The following is a 10536-nucleotide window of genomic DNA, read 5'->3' as shown; positions in this document are numbered from 1 at the left end:
CGACAATATCGTTCTCCGACTCTGCTTCCTTTGACTATCTCTATGTCCTCTATGACGCAGTCACGCACGTGGCAATGAGATAGGAAACTAATAGAGTCGCGCCTCACAAGCACATCCTGAGCCTCTACCTCCGCTCGCTTCCGCTTTAACCTTATGGGCGAATAGTATAGAAAGCTTCCGCGAGGTGAGGCTCCGATTTCCGTGTTCCGCCGGAAGTATCTGTCCGGGTGCCCGCGTGTCTCTCTCTACTTTTCCGCCGTTGAATCTCTACGGGCGCAGGCTGCGGACGTGCGCCGGGCGTCGTCTTGCCGGCCGGACCTGCTTCCCGCGTGGGCGAGCCGCATCCTCCCTCCGCCGCGCCCTGCCTGGCTTGCTCACTTTCCGGCGCAGGGGCGATGGAGGTGCCGAACGGAGTGGAGCTGCGAGAGCGGCGTCCGGCGGCGCGGGAGCCGGGGCTGGCGGGGGCCGCAGGGGCCGCGTTCCGCGGGCCGCCCCTCTCGGGGACGTCCTACTGGCTGGACTTGTGGCTCATGGCCGCCTTCAACCTGGCGCTCTTCGTCTTCGTCTACCTGCTGCCGTGACGGTAAGAAAAAAGAGACCCTCCCCTCCCCAAAAACCCTGCATTTCGCATCCAAACTTTTCCTCCAAGAGGCTGGAGGCGACTTGCGTCTCCCCGCTGCCCTCCAGCGTATCCTCAACATCAGCCCTGCGAGGTAGGCTAGGCTGGCCCGAGGGCGAGGTGGGGATTCGAACTCGGGTCCTCCCTAGTCGAAGGCTTCCTTCTACGCCAAATGACCTGAGGGTCCTTTTTCTAGGGCTCTTCCTCAGGCTGGAGGTTAAAACAAATTGGAGAAGGGGAGCTTGATGCTTAAAGCCAAAGCTTTCCAGTGTAGGAGGAGCGTAAGAGGAGACAGCAAGCTCCTTGGTCGGGTTCTGCTAGCCTAGCAAGGGTGTGCAGGTAACAAACAGCGCTGGGAGGAGGAAATACTTACCTGTGACAAAAGAGGGAGACAGATGTCCAAGGGGGGGATTAGGGGTGAGCTCGTGTTTTTAAGTTCCTTCTCCAAAATGCCACCCTGCCGTGGTGATAAGGGTTGTGAGAGTTACCTGGGTGAGAGGCAGCTTGCCTGTGGTTGACCCCCTGTTTCAGTTGGGAATTATTGGCATGCATCAAATAGCTTTAAAACTCTTTTGGTTGCTAGAGTCTTTAGGCAAGAATTTGGACTCTTAGAAAATAAGAAATCTTCGTGGTGCTGCTACCTTTTCAGTCATACCTCATGTTGCGTTTGCTACAGGTTGGGCGTTTTCAGGTTGCGTCCCGCAGCAGCCCGGAAGTAATGGAACTGGTTACTTCTGGGTTTCGCTGCTCAAAATGACGTCATGCGCAGAAGCAGCGAATCACGACCCATGCAGACGCAGGTTGCATTCTGCTCATGTCTCCAGAGACAATGGAGTGTGCCTCCAGAGGGTGAAGTTGAACCTCTGCATTAGCAGCACCAAAGCGACCTTCCCAGGGTGCAAGCCTAGGAGGTGGGCTGTATGGAGGTCCTGAGCTGCCCAGATGGCAAGACTCCTTGATCTCATTGATATGATCCAAAGGAAAGCAGAGCAACATGTTTGGCACCAGCTTGGCTGCAGTAATTGCTGGGAGGAGGCGTACAAGGCGACATCCAACTGCTTTAAGGGACTCCACTCTGGATTTGAGTAGGTTTACTTCCTCAGCTTTTCTTCTCCTGAAAGGCAACAGAAGTTTAGGATGGGTTTTCCTTCTTTTGAAGTTGAGCCCATCCCCCCCCCATCTCCCTCTACAGCTCCTGCCGAAACCACTTTCTAGTTCAGGGGTCAGCAGCCTTTTTCAGTCGTGGGCCGGTCCACCGTCCCTCAGACCATGTGGTGGGCTGGACTATATTTTGAAGAAAAAATGAACGAATTCCTATGCTCCACAAATAACCCAGAGATGCATTTTAAATAAAAGGACATATTCTGGTCATGTAAAAATACACTTATTCCTGGACCGTCTGTGGGCCGGATTGAGAAGGCGATTGGGCGGCATCCACCCCCACCCCTCAGTCTTCGGTTGCCTACCCCTGTTATAGTTTAACCAGCCAGTTGAAGCCATTTCCCCAGGTGTGGCCACTGTTGCATACTGAAAGCTTCTAGGTTCCATAGGTGAGAGCTGAGTGCAGCGTGGGGACCAAAGGTGGACATACTACCGCTGAAGGAGCACAATGTGTCCCCCACCAGCGGCACTACCCCTCCCCGAACACCCCATACACCCCAACTTTATACGTAGAGTAAAAAATCAAGATATTAGTTTATTCTAATAGCCCTTTACCAGAACATTATAAAGCAAAGCATTAAAACAGTCGGAAAAAAATTACACTCACAACTAGAGTGGGGCCTAAATTGCAACTTAACCATTCCTTTGGTGTGTATGTATAAAAGGTTTAAAAAGTGGGAGAGGGGGAGCTGAAAATATGTAAAATGCTGGTTTGGACCATAAGATTCACACATTTTGGCCAATTACAGCTCAAGAGAATTCAAAATGACTGGATAAGGTCCATAATATTTTGCTTAAATTTTTTTGGGAGTGTCATTGAAAAGATGTGGGAAAAGTCTTACCCTTTAGATTTTGCTTAAAAATAGAAGTGTTCATAGAGGTGTCATCTGTCTTCTACGTGTTATTCACCAAAATTTTATGAATATAGGAAAGTTATTAACCACTAGTGGGCAGTGCCCGGGAATTTTCAGAATCCAGAAAATATTGAGGTTTTTAAATGGATAGTGTCATTTGTGAATTTTGCTCCGTCATGCTGAAGATCTGGTGAAATAATGCTGAAGTCACATTTTGGTCAGCCTCCTTGACTCAAAATGGAACCTGGCATCCAGACGTTTGTGAGGGCCCCCTCCCCCATTTGGGTGGCTCTCATGCCAGCCTTAGGGACGATACCTCAAGAGGCAGCCAAACCCATAGGAAACAAATCGTTTCCCAAAATACATAGCAGATGATGGTTGTTGGCAATGAATAACTTTCACTATTCTAAGGCAGCCCACTCGTCTATCTAACTAGGTGACAGCAAGCAACTCCCCAGGGTTTTATGCAGGAGTCTTTTTCCAGCCCTATCTGGAGATACCAAGGATTGAACCTAGAACATTCTTCAAGTAGAGCATGTCCTTTACCACTGAACTCCCTGTTAGTTTCTCTTTTGCCACTGAGCAGTTGCGTGAAGTCACAGGTTTACATTCCTGGGATTCCATACTATTGGAAGTCTCACAGGAGAGGAGACGAGATGTGACATTAGTGGTTTCCTGTTTCCTTTGTTCAGTTGCTCTCTGCTTTCATGGAGAGAGGATGTCTTTTCTGTCTGCGTAGCTTAGAAATACAATTCTTTGCAGTGCACAGTGGTACCTCGCAAGACGAAATTAATTCGTTCTGTGAGTTTTTCGTCTTGCGAATTTTTCGTCTTGCGAAGCACGGATTCCCATAGGAATGCATTGAAAATCAATTAATGCGTTCCTATGGTCAAAAAAAGTTTAAAAATCACCAAAGTGTACAGTACTGTACATACATTTTCTAAGACTCTGGGGGACAACTCGAAGAAGGTTCCTCTTCCACTCTTTGCTTCTTGCTGAAGAACCTGTCCATGGTCTGCTGCTTCATCCACCTTTTCAGCACCTCCCTGAAAGACGACCTGACCCTCGTATCAAAAGTGTTTGCAAGGTCACGTGTCAGGTCCTTGTCAGGGTGGTGCCGCTGTGCAAAAGCCTGCACATCTTTCCACTTCTGGCAAATGTCCCTCAGTTCTTTCTTCTCCTTCTTCCTCTCGCCGGCCTCTGCAGCAGCAGTCTTCTTGGGCCCCATGGCAGCACAGCTCCTACCTTCGCAAACCCCCCAAAAATAATAATCAGTGCTTCATATCCAAAAAAATTCAAAAGACCAAACCTCCTAGAAAACACCCCAACCCAAAATCCAACCCCCCCAAAAAACAGTTTTAAAAGTTTAACTTACCAAATGGCTGCAAAAGAAGTTTTGGAAAAGCTTCAAAAATCACCAAAGTCTTCAAAAACCTCAAAAAAGGCTACCACACCGCATGCTATGAGTTGCTCCTCGAAGTCAAGTCGCAACTGCACCTCTTCAAGCAATGCACCCTGGGTATTAACGGTTTTAAGAAAAAGGAAACAAACTTGCAAGACGTTTTCGTCTTGCGAAGCAAGCCCATAGGGAAATTCGTCTTGCGAAGCAACTCAAAAAACGAAAAACTCTTTCGTCTTACGAGGCATTCGTCTTGCAAGGTACCACTGTAGCCATAAATCTCATCACTTTCACATGCTGCTGGAAACTCTGCTTAATGGATTGTGTCTGAGGCCTCATCAAAGGCTCGGGTTGTTAATTATTCGTCGGAGGCGATTCTGAAGGCTCCACCGGAGGAAAATGAGGCTTTATCAGCTTGGCTGAGTGGAAATTCCGATTATAAGGCAGCCACTCGTCTATCTAACTAGGTGACAGCAAGCAACTCTCCAGGGTTTTATGCAAGAGTCTTTTTCCAGCCTTATCTGGCGATACCAAGGATTGAAGCTGGAACCTTCTTCAAGTAGAGCATGTCCTTTACCACTGAACTCTTCCCCCCCTGTTTTTTTACAGTTGTGTAAAAAGAAAAAAGAAAGTCCAAAGTCTGTACTACTCAAACGTTCTCACAAGGTGAGAAAGCAGCTTGGCAAATGCAACATTTTTGATGTGAAATAAAAGTGAAGAGGGGGGAAGAAAGAAAGAAAGATAACTCAAATCAAAAGTGGGTACTTTTTATTATTCCAGTGTGTTGCTATCATGCCTGCATCGACAAATCCAAAAAACATAAAAGTTGAAGTGCAAAGTTTTCTCAAAAATTTTAACTGTTCATAAAACCTAGTTATTATCTTCCTCAAGGACAGCTTGGTTGTTGCAATACATATGTAGAGGCCAAATATTGTTTCTATTGCATCGGTTGGACATGGTTGTCTGGCATGCTGTCAGTTGGACTGGGCTCAACATCAAGGTGGTAGGTGATACCCAACTTTGTCCAGCATCACATTAGTATCTTCCTATAATTGATGCTGCTGTGGTGTCCATCAGTGGATGCCAAAGGTGTAAGAACAGGCTGAAAGAACGCACTGCCATTTAGAGAGACATTACTATGGTTGGAGGAGTTTCACATATGTGTTCTATTAAGTACCGCAGTCAAACATTTTACTGATGCTGAGATTAGATTGGATCTGGAGCTTTTGCAATAAATGTAATAATGGCATACTGACAATGCAATAGAGCCGACTTGGTAAGTGATTTTGCTGATTGTGGCAAATGTACAGGCTTGCCCAGAATTTCATGTAATGTTTTCAGGATCTGGAGAAACGGCATACAACGGAACTCTTACAATGTCTTGAAGTTGTTGTTTTTTAATATGTCACCTGTGGTTTTGAGAACACAGAGGTAGTCAAAACACGTGCAGCAGAATTGTATCAACTGCCACCTTGCCAAAACTAACTTCAGCACATTAATTAACAGGAGTGCCTGGCATGCTCTGTCTGGTCCATGGGGTCACGAAGAGTCGGACACGATTAAACAACAATTGCCAAACCTGGGCTTGGAAAACTGCTTGTTCCCATTTGTGCACGTTCACAGCAGTGTTAAGAAACCCCACAGGCACCAGTCACATTATGTGATTAGCACAGATCCAATTGTGCCCACATGGAAATCTCTGGATGCCAAGTTGGCAACTGATATCTCTATCTAGCTGGCTCCTGTACCTTTCTTAAGCTGATAAACAGGGCAGCTCATTAATTGCCTGTATATCACACCTTGTTCTCCAAGGAGTACATGGTTCACCCCCCCTTTAACCCCTACAGCGACCTGTGAGGTATGGTTAAGGCAGGCATGGCCAAACTTGGCCTTCCAGCTGTTTGGGCACTACAACTCCCATCATCCCTGACCACTGGTCCTGATAGTTAGGGATGATGGGAGTTGTAGTCCCAAAACAGCTGGAGGGCCACGTTTCGCCATGCCTGGGTTAAGATGCTGTGACTGGCTCAAGGTCACCCATTGAGCTTTGATTTGAACTTTGACTGAGCTTTGATTTGAACTTTGAACTGCCAGGTCCTAGACCGACACTCTAACCACTATATCACAACAGATTCCTACAGTACTTCAGCTGTTGACCCCTATTTATTAGGTAAATGAATATGGGGAAAGCAGAATGTCACTTAGAGAAGGAATTGAAGTATTTTCCTTGAAGCTTCATTTTGCTTTCTTCTGCATTGTTTTATTTGATGTTTTAATGTGTTGCATTGGGATTTGTTCTTTAAAATCTAAAGTGGTATAGAAATGAAATGAAATGAATAATAAGAATTTTCATGGGGTGGAAATGCCACCTAGACACCCCACTGTTTAGACCATAACCTAGGTTTAAGGTGTCATTTGGCATTAGCTTATATACCCGAGTTTCTAACACTAATTCAGTCTTGATGGTTATGGATGGAAAACAATACAGTCGTACCTTGGAAGTCAAACAGAATCTGTTTTGGAAGTCCGTTCGACTTCCAAAACTTCCGGAAACTAAAGAACCGATTTAAGGGGTGTGCATGGTGAGAAAATCTTTATGGTGGTTGAACTTTTACCTTAGTGCTACATGGACTGCAACCTATGGTGGGTGTGGGTGGTTTTTGTATGATTAAAAATGCTTTTATGTCCTGCTGGCAGGCTTTGCAGAGGCATCTGCTTGGCTACAGTGGGAAACAGGGTTCTGGCCTGCTTAGGTCTTTGGTCCGGTTTATTGGGTCTGCTTATATATTCAGTTTGTAGCGGGCACACTGACATGCTATGTCCTAACTCCAGTTTTCTTCATCCAGCAGGACAACCTGATTCCATGGTAGAAAAGCTATTGTTGCCATTCCTCCAGCAGCATGTCTGTTCGGAACAAAGAGACGTTTGGGAAACTGTTACAGACTGTTCTCTCGAGAAGTGATGCCTGCGACAACTGCATTTGAACTGTTAGCACTCTTTGTTGAGCCTGCCAGACGTGTGGTTTGACCTTCTACTTTTCAACCTGAAATGGATGGAAGTAGTGCCTTATGACAAATGTTACGCTGTTGTTGATGCACTTAAAGATTTTCCACTATATTAAAATGGTTCATTTTATCTATGCATTCACACTTTAAAGAGTAATTTGGAATAGATTGGAAGGCATATTTAACTGTTGATGTGCAGAAGAGTTTAAAAGTCTGTTGTGCAGATGGTTAAGGGTAAGCGGATATCCCTTTTATTGGGCATTATGGCCAATTCCAACAGCCAAACTGAATTAGATAGGACAGCTGTGTTTGTCCTTTGCAGTGACTGGCTTGTGTGGGTTCAGAGTTTCAGAACATAACATATGCATGCCTGAAGGTAAGCACAGTGTCTTCCTAGCCTCTTTATCACACACTGAGCAGTTTCTCTTTAAAAACACTTTGTTCTCAGCGTTGCCTAAGAGCTGTCACATGGAAGAGGGAGCAATCTTGTTTTCTCCTGCTCTGGAGGGTAGGTCTCGAACCAATGGCTTCAAGTCGCAAGAAACGAGATTCCGGCTGAACATTCAGAAAAACTTTCTGACAGTAAGAGCTGTTCAGCAGTGGAACAGACTCCCACAAGAGGTGGTGGAGGTGGACTCTGCTTCATTAGAGGTTTTTAAACAGGTTGGATGGCCATCTGTCATGGATACATTAGCTGAGATTCCTGCATTACGGGGGGGGGGGGGGGGTTGGACTAGATGACCCTTGGGTCCCCTCCCAACTCCTAAGATTCTATGCTATGAAAGGAGTGGTTGAGAAGAAAAAAACCATTCAAAAATGGAGGGGTGGGCAGGGAATGAAGGTGTGTCTCCCTTGCCATACAATACGAACAGGGTATTGAACTAACATTGCTGCCACCAATGTGGGCCCCAGTATCACTGTGCATGGTAGTTACAGTATATGCTCATACAGTCAAATCAATTCTGCAAGTCCGTTAGGCTTCCAAAAATAGTTCGCAAACCAGAACAGTCACTTCCAAGTTTGCAGCGTTCGGGAGCCAAAACGTTTGGGAACTAAGCTATTCCAAAACCAAGGTACGACTGTATGTATTGAAAATCTGAAACTAGAGCACATAAGAAAATTGGTATTTAAAAGGTCAATCACTTTTATGCTAGTCTGGTTATAGCCCCACAGCTCTTGTTCCACTTAAGTGTGTACAGAGCTGCAGCCTTAACAAAGAGGAGACCACACTAAATGGACTTAATCCTGAACTTGACCCATGTCAAATATGTTTCACATCAAGGAATTCATTTCATTTCAGCCTTTGTACAGCACAGGCAGCTGCACACTTCCAGATTTTGTTAAATTTCCAATTCCCAGCAGCAGCTGGAGGACCACAGGTTAGCCACCTGTTTACAGGAACACAAGCCTCACAAGGTTAATTCTTAGATGCAATGAAAAATGCAATAGAGCAGAAGGAAGTCACGAAAACCGATTTTCTACCAGCTAGCTTGCTCATTTGACACAAAGGTTAACAATCCCAGTGTGAGAAGTCTTTCAGTGGTAAGGAACATTTTATCCATTTTCTTGAAAATAACATTTATCAAACGCAAACCTTGCTAGGAACAAACACACATACAAGTGAAGTAGATAAACACTCTGTAGGGTAACTCCATTTTTATCTGACAGTTGAATGGGCAGAAAAATGCAATTTTGGATTAAAATTTTCTAGACAATGAAAATATTTTTACAAGACATGTTAAATGCATTTAACATTACAAAAGTCATACAAATCTATAATCTGAAGGGAACAATTATAAAAATAGGCACCCTGGAGAAGTCAAAAATCAATGTATGCACATTTGCTAGCAAATATTCATCTACTAAGAGTGCACGGTCAGTTAAAATTGACCATCTGTTATGACAGAAGCATTATCTGGTAGCCACAGATCTGTACAAAAGTTTGTCTACAAAGACTGAAAACGAAGAAACATCTAAGTTTCTTTAAAGGACATGTACACTTCAGAAAGTATGACGCTACTCAGCTTTCTTACAAACAAAATACATTTGTTGACTGTGCCCACAAGCACGTTAGAAACAAATTTACAAATTAACATTTCTGGTTTGTAAAGTGACACTTTGCTATGCACATTTTTAAAATGTAGTAACGCTCTTACAGTAGGTCATTCACATTTGTTAGTCTTTACATAAATACTGCAAATTCAAATACATTTCAGTAAGAGCTTTCAACTGTACACTTAAGATTCCAGTACTTGTCACAATGCCACTTCTGCCCCTGAAGGCTTTACAACAACATCGCATGTTATTTGTGTATAAGGAATGAGAGAGAAAAGTTTATTTACTTATTTAAAAAACCCTCAAGTACTGTATTAGAAACAGGAACTTTACACGACTGCTTTTAGATTAAATTCCTTCTGTCCTAAATGAAGGGGGAAAGGTTTGGTTTCACTTGCAGTTGTAAGTGTGTGTTATATGTACAAGCTTGCAGCAGCACTACTGATAGAAGCAGCAAAGGAGGCAAGAAGATGTGGAGCAACTGTTGAAGGATATTTGGTCTGGTGCATACATACTGGTAAGCAACAAATCTTAGGTTATGTTTATGGTTAAGACACTTAACGTAAACATAAGAGGTCTGTTCAGACATTACATGGCCTCCAAATCTAGACTAGGCATGACTGAAGATCTCAGATTCAAATAAATGTGAAATCTCACAATGCAGACATTACTTTATGCCAACAATGATGAAGCATGCAAGTCCTCAAACAAAGCAATGTCTTGAATAGACCCAAAGTCTTGGGCAGCTATGCTATGATTGTCACCATTTGGTTAAAAGCACAAACATATTCTGGATTTAATCCAAGTACAGTGCAAGCATTATGGAGTGTTTGAAAAATATATTAACTATCACTACGATTAAAGCTAAAAGGCATTTACATTTTCTCTCCCAGCAATCATCTTGAAGGCCTTATTTATTCAAAACACTTATAAAAAGTGAATTAAAGGGTTTTATCCAGTAAAGTTGTCCTGTCCATGCAAGGACTTATGCTTAAGCTTCTTGAGACAGTTGAGGAACCCCCAGAACATATTTAGGGGGCAGCTGAGAGAGGGAGGGGAAGCTCCATAATACAAGTGGAAGTCCTTTCACAAACAGGATCACTTTGCAGGATGCAACCCACAGTCTTGCCATAACATTTCCCCTCAAAGATCTATCTGATTCCATGATAGCTCCTGAGGAATATTTTGTGCCCCCTGCTTGTAGTTTTAAATAAAATGTTTGGAAAGCCAAACAGTATTTTCCATACATGCAGAGATATATAAATAATGTTTTCCAGAGCAAGTTTCAATATAAAAATATATTTATACAATTCATGATATGAAAATCTTTCCTGCAGCACAAAGACAGTCCCAACCAACCCCTAGTACATCCAACTGCTATGCAGAATTTGCAATATTTAAAGTAGGCTGTGTGGAACACCAGCTATTGCTATTTGAAATTCT

The 10536-nt window shown here is 43.9% G+C and overlaps 1 long non-coding RNA gene across 1 annotated transcript; it reads left to right on the top strand.

Moving 5' to 3' along the window:
- The first annotated feature begins 313 nt into the window (after positions 1-313).
- Positions 314-7168, top strand: LOC309377796. The gene is made up of 2 exons (XR_014171647.1): positions 314-583; positions 6880-7168. It is a non-coding gene; the product is annotated as an uncharacterized lncRNA (long non-coding RNA).
- Positions 7169-10536: the final 3368 nt, after the last annotated feature.

This window comes from Podarcis melisellensis, assembly GCF_964234715.1.
Source record: "Podarcis melisellensis genome assembly, chromosome: 9".
Taxonomy (NCBI): Eukaryota; Metazoa; Chordata; class Lepidosauria; order Squamata; family Lacertidae; genus Podarcis; species Podarcis melisellensis.
Note: the sequence above shows the minus strand (reverse complement) of the source record. Positions and strands in the feature narration are given on the sequence as shown.